Consider the following 6,887-nt stretch of genomic DNA (forward strand, 5'->3'; position numbering starts at 1 on the left):
GAAAACCACCCAAAAGTTGTGCGTGTGATTTGATACTTTGTACATACTTAGTTGTTATGTTTGCTCTTTCATTCTATGCTGAAGACGGAGAAGAACAGGGAGTTTTGGTAGACTGGTAACTCGAGATGCAATCTCATGGGCTACACTTATTTCAAGATATGCCGATTATGGGCTTTGTGAGGATGTTTCCAACATCTACAATTGGATGGTATTTCTACTGATGCTAGTACATTTGTTTACAGCCTGAAATCATGTAGCATCATAGGAGCTTTAGATACAAGCCGAGAACTTCATGTAGAGATATAAAAAAGGGGGCTAGATAATGAGTTTCATGTTGGCAATACACTTGTGGACATGTATAACAGATGTGGTCGGGCTTCAAGCATGTGGCATTCTTTGGGCATGGCTGTAGTATATTGAGCTCATCTTTGGTGGCATGGATCCTAGACATTACATTGGACAACATACTTACGTGCCAGTCACACGAAAAGGCTACTGGCAGTTTGATATGGGAGACTTTCTCGTAGGTGGAAAGACAACAGGTTTCTGTGCCAATGGCTGTGCTACTATTGCTGATTCTGGAACATCTTTGATGGCTGGGCCAACGGGAATCATAACAGCTATAAATGAGGCCATTGGAGCATCTGGTGTCATGAATCAGCAATGCAAGGCCATGGTGTCTCAATATGGTGATATGATTATTGAAATGGTTAAGCAGCAGATCAGTCCAGAAAAGATATGTGCATAGTTTGGCATGTGCTCCCAAAGAGCAAAGGATTTCAGCCCAAAAATTGCAAGCGTACTGGAAGGAGGTTTGGTCGATATAAAAAAGTGTGATTAATGATAAAATTGGCCCGCTTTCCTGGGGGGAAAAAAGAGGCTTTTCTGGAAAAAGGGGAATCACTGTCTTTGGGGAGAGGGGGACGACGAACTTTTGCTAGGAGGGGAACAGAGAAAGGATTATTGCCCCTATCTGCAATCGGGATGAAAAAGCCGACACTGCATAGTATGTATCAAAGACTGCCTGCATCCACAAGGCGTCCACTTTTAGCTCAAGGTTGAGGGGAGCACTCACGGGACCTGGTGCGTCGGCCATAACACCTGCTCGGTGTTCGAGAAGGAAGACTCGATCGCTGCTATCGGCAATGTCTCTCCTATGGAAAGCTATCATCATCACCATCATCATAGTCGTCGATACCCACATGGCCATCGCCTGCAATTATGCTCTGATCATCAGCACTACACTACATGCTCAGCCTCGTCCTTCTCATCCTCCTCATCTTCTCATCCGCCTCCTGATGAACGTCATACTGATCGTTTTCGTCCACTGGCCTATCATTATGTTTTGATGATTTCCCAATACAGTTGCTGTAATTGTACTTATTATCAGCTGCTCTGTTCAGTGTCTTCTGATCTACGCCTAAGCGATCAGCCTTGGCCTGCAGCGAGACCGCCATGCTTTTCCTCATGCCTCTCTGATTTCTGGAGGAAGTCCTATGCATGAACATACCGTCGTCTGACAATTTCAAGGAACAATACAGACTGAAGACTTACCATGAAGTCATCGATGATATTTACAATCAGGTCGACCATGTGGAACCTTGGATGACTGGAAAACATAGGAGTTGTGATCAGACCAAGATTTCCCTTTAAAACAAAAGGAAATATGCCAAGGAGAACTTGAGAATCAAGCTTTGATGAGGTTGCATATGCAAATATTCTGACAACACCATAGGAGCTACTTGATGGACAAGTAATTGGGATTGGAGCTAACCATTTCAAGATTCCAGATCTGTTGTTCAATCCTTCATTGATCCAGAGATACAATAAAAAGTATATGCAGATTATGCTTTTGAGACAGAGCCTCAGAATTGAAGGAATGCATAAAAACCATGTACGATTTGCAGAGCAATACTAAGAACTACGCTTTACCTACGATCAGAGAGAAGTATAGGCAATGTAATGAGGCAAAGGTCTGATGTATGGATGCACGCGATGTATGGATGCTCGTTGACTCTGTAAGAGCGATACATCATGTCATTGATTTCTTCTTGAATGTATTTGTGATTCATTAATCGTGCTGATGGATCTTTGATGCTCTAAGAGGCTGTGCCCAAGATACTTTCTTCCACATAGCCTGTCAGTAAAGGTGCACACAGGGTCAAGTAAGTCTTCAGCTATGAGAGGATTGAGATAGGTATAACACTGACATGAGATTTATTGTCATCATCTTAATCTCTTCTAACACCTAAGGAAGTAAGCACCTGTATTTGAAGATCTTCGGATTTGAGGAATCTTCTTTCTTGGAATTTCTCAAGAACCTCTGCGGTTGCGACTTTGCTTTCGAAAACCCTTCGACAACGGCCCTGTAAGTCACTCATCTTTCTTGTCCGTAGTTATCATGTTTAATTAGAATGCATTATTGTATGGTGGACTGATGTGTTGTTTCTTTTTTTGCAAAGTCCGTTCGATGCTCCTTTGCGGCGGGACGAGCTTTCGGATGGCGAGGATATGTAGCTCGTCCTTGGATCCCTGGAGCTCACATACCTTTCTTTTTTGGTTGCCTGATCTGTGTAGACATTTTCTATGTAGTAGTAATATCTTGTCATGATTGTACCAGTCGCTTTCATTATACGATCATGTATTTATTTCATGTATCAGTGTTATGATTTCAGTATATTTTGTTTTTGTTTACACGAGCATTGTACACAGTGCAGAAACTATTTTGTATAGCCCAAATAAAGCACACATTGCTATATTCTACCACAAATTTTTTTTTTCCTTGTTACCATCGCTATTAGCGTCGCAAATTTATTGCACCTGTCGTTATTGGCATCGTTATTAGCATCGCAAAGCGTTGGTATCAGTGTCGGTATCAGTGGCACTAATACCGACACAAATACGGATGCTGATAGCGACTGTTTTATGGCGTCGCCAATAACGACGCTTTTTGCGACGACGGGGAAAATTTTTGTTATTTACATTTTTGTTGCTTTTAACGTCGGTATAAGGCCTATATCTTGTAGTGGGCATTGGGAAGCACTAGGCGATAGCATGTATTCAAATTACATGCCTTGTGGAGTGCTCACACAAGGCATGGGGAGAGATTGTATCTGATTGGTCTTTTTGCTTCATGTCGTGCAAATCTATTCTCTTGATTTTTGAGCTTACAATAGAGTTCTTTATTCTTGGGAACCTTTCGGTGCTCGCTATGTATGCGTCCAGCATCCGATTTGTGCACCACTTGGACTCATAAACACAATATTGTGTGTTGACAATGGCACAAACACTTTACTGGAAGGACAAAAGTACTATGACATTGCATTGAAAAAGAGAGCAAGTACAATGCTTTATAGGAATAGACTGGCCTGCACTTTCTACCACTGTGCATATGGGATTTTGCATCCACAGCCCACACTACTCCATAAAAAGAGGCTAAGCTGGGTGCGATTGCCAATATCTCAACACCCCTCCTCAATCACAACCAAAAAATTACAAACTGTGTAGAGGCTTTAGCAAGCAACCACCTACTACAAAGTGTGGGCACACCATAAACATGGTAAACACTAGAGGAGGCTGTCACAGAAAAGGCTAAGTGTGGATATCAAAGACATGGTGGACATCCACAGATTGTAACATGGGCCTCACAAAGTATACAGAGGCTATAGTACAAGATTATATGAGGAGTTTACAAGCTTATGCCAAAAGCATTAGGGCTAGGCATATACAAGGCTAAAAAAGTCTCTCAAAATAGGAGTAGAAGGACTGATGAGGCTTATCCTTCTCCTTATGGTCTTCTTCTTCTTTAATAGCAGCTAGATAGGCCTTTTGATACCTCTTCCTTGCATGATAAAATTTCTCTGTGTGCTTGATCCTTTTGCATAAGTTACATAACAACTGATCTTTCTTGCCCTTGTACCTGTTACCAACAGATAACATTTGTTCATCTTTAGAGGTGCTTGGTTCTTCTTTGGATTTTATCTTATTTTCTTATTCTAGTAGGGAGACCTTAATGTCAATTAGTTTAGGACTAGGCATGTTGATTAATGTAGTTGATACATTGTTATAGTCAATAGGTAGGCTTTTTAACAATGCACCAATACAAATATCTTCACCATCTTGAGATTTATCCCTCCAAGCTGGGTTAGACTTTCCTGCTGCTCTGAAACATCATGCCTCTGCTCATAGACATTGCTTTGATAAGGGATGCTACAAACACAACTCTCATGATACTGATTATCATGAATAAGACCATCTTGCTACTGGCAAGAACCATTTGAGAAGGTCTCATTTTGGCATGCATTATCATGACCATAGTATCCCCTAGAATTGCTAAAATATTGCCCACTAGTGAAGGAAGAAGTAGGAGATCCAAAACTATCATGACAATGAGCTAGAGCATCATAGGAAGCATAACCATAAACATTAAATCCAAATCATGAACATGCTAACTCATAGGTGCTAGTCCAATACCTTTATCAACAAGAGACACAAGGTTTTCAACCTCTAACTTCATTTCCCTGACATCCTTCACTAAACTGGCCCATGCAGACAAGCTGTCCTGAGGGTACCTAGTTGCATAGTTTGGGCCATATCGTGAGAAATACTTATCCAAATGTGGTTGATGGCTCAGCTTGAAACCCACAATGTCTAGTGCCAATTAAAAGTCCTGGTTCACATTAAAATATTCCAATATCCCATTCTGGAAATGATTTACCATGTCTGTCCCACAGTAGACATCACCCTATCCCAAGTACCTGGTTGCATTGTTTTGACCATAACTTGAGAAATTATGATTGGAATAAGGTGTTTCATAGCTCCACTCAAAGCCCAAAATTTCTATATTCAATTAGAAATCCTGATTTGCATTATTTTGTACCTATACCTCATTCCGTAAATGAATCTCTAGGTCTACAGTAGACAACACCTTGTTTTGCCATGTTTGAGTGTTTTTGGTACTTCTCATACAATTTTGAACCAATACCCAATACCAAAGCACTCAAGAGAATAGGAAAGAGTTGTAGGTTACTATGGTAAGTGAAAATAACCTCTTAAAATCCAAAATTGAAGAAATTATTGCTTGTAGGTGACCATAAGAATGCCAATGAACATGTATAACCTGTCAATAACACTGCATACTCCAAAGTACAAACCCTTCTAAGTGTAGGGCTGAAATAGATTGCATTATCCATTTATTACATTTTCCCCCTGCATTACATATGCCCATTGGAGAGAACAACTTGGTACTGAATCCAATATCCCCATCCTTCTTGCCACAAATCCATACATCATTGCCATACATTGAAAAACCTCCATTGGTCTTTCATACAAGGTAGCTTGATAAAGAGGAATCAAGTGGCACAAGACTTTGTTGAAACTTCAAGAGGAATGTTGTTGAGCCTTCCACAAGTATGAATGGACCCAATATTTTAAGAAGAATTTCCAAAATTAATGCTCTAGGCAATAGCTATGCTGTCCAAGCTCTTCAATCTTCATGATAAGCATGCTATTGGTTTGCTTAGTGTACTTGTTCCTGCACAGCTGCTCCAAATGCATAGAAAAATGGTGGCTCAATGCTATTCATTTCTAGATGCAAGTAGCCAAAGTAGGGGAAATAATCTCTTCTAGATTCATCAAACAGTTGTGTGACTAAAGTATATATTCAGCAAAGCAATGTACTCAATTGGTTAGCAAACCTTGTATTATTTATCAAACATTTGTTTGCATAATCCACCTCTCAGATTTTTCTATTTCCCAAACTTCAGTTTGCATATGGATTTGCAACGCTGAAATCCGAATACAGTAGCACCACATAAGGGAGGGCATTCCAAAAATTCAGGCACTAGATAATCAATCTGCTAATGCTGAAGGTTGCACTTCTGGCTTGTCTAAAAATGTTTCATCTCTGAATGTTGTCTCCACTCTTTCAGAGTCAGCTTCTGGAAGTATTCATTCTAGTTCTATTTTTCCCTTTTACTGGAACATCTTCTCCTGCTTCAGTCTCAGGCTTTGCTTCCTTTAGCAATTTTGGTCTGAGTCTGCTTCTTGTACATGAATCTTCTTTACTCCCTAACACAACTTCTGGTAACTCAACTAGAGCTGTACTAACATTTCAATCCACCACAATGCCTCAATTCTATCAAATTCTTTTCCTATCATGAGAAAAGCATGAAAAGGCAGTTTATGCATTAGATGAATTAAAGCTGAATATTTATGAAGATAATTGTGACAAATCAAGGCTTTTGATGTGCGCAGCAGTGAATTACAAACTCCTTTTGAATGCAAGGCTTTTCCCTGATATGAAGTTGACTAGCATGCATGCCATATTCTCAAGCAGTACCCCAAAGAAAAATACATTTGTCCATGACATCTGCTACATAAACCACACTTATTTTGTTGGTTATAGATATGAGGAACCTTCAGGAAGCATCAAAGGACAAAAGCCCCATTATCAAGATGAGGAAATCTAAGAATATTTGTTGTAAATGACTATCATGAAATAAGGTTTTCAAGATGCCTCCACTCCCATACATGATTTGAGGAAATCTGAGATGAAGACCCCGATCTTCATGTAGCAGAGTTTATGGTAGCATGTGTGGCTAACAATGCCAGATCCCCTGAGCATTGGTTAGCAATCTTCCCCGCCACTTTCAAGGGTGCGGCGTTTCAGTGGTATGAGAGACAAGCAGCAGGAACTTTTGGCACATGGGATGACTTGAAGTTGGCATTCCTCACTAAATTCAGGCGTGAAGGTTTTGAAGAGCGCATGCGAGAGGAGTTCATGAATTTAAGTCAGTCCTCTGGAGAAAGAGTAGAAGCTTATGTCTCGCGAATGGAATCCATCCTGAAGAGATGGACCAACCATAATCTAGATGATGGCATTCAGA

At 40.4% G+C, this 6,887-nt stretch overlaps 1 pseudogene; it reads left to right on the plus strand.

The window, feature by feature from the left end:
- Window positions 1-424: 424 nt before the first annotated feature.
- Window positions 425-777, plus strand: LOC148031183 (phytepsin pseudogene; annotated as a pseudogene).
- The last annotated feature ends 6,110 nt before the right edge of the window (window positions 778-6,887 follow it).

The sequence above is a fragment of the Lygodium microphyllum genome, chromosome 9 (assembly GCF_053477565.2).
Source record: "Lygodium microphyllum isolate KBCC chromosome 9, Lygodium_microphyllum_v1.1.10, whole genome shotgun sequence".
Taxonomy (NCBI): domain Eukaryota; kingdom Viridiplantae; phylum Streptophyta; class Polypodiopsida; order Schizaeales; family Lygodiaceae; genus Lygodium; species Lygodium microphyllum.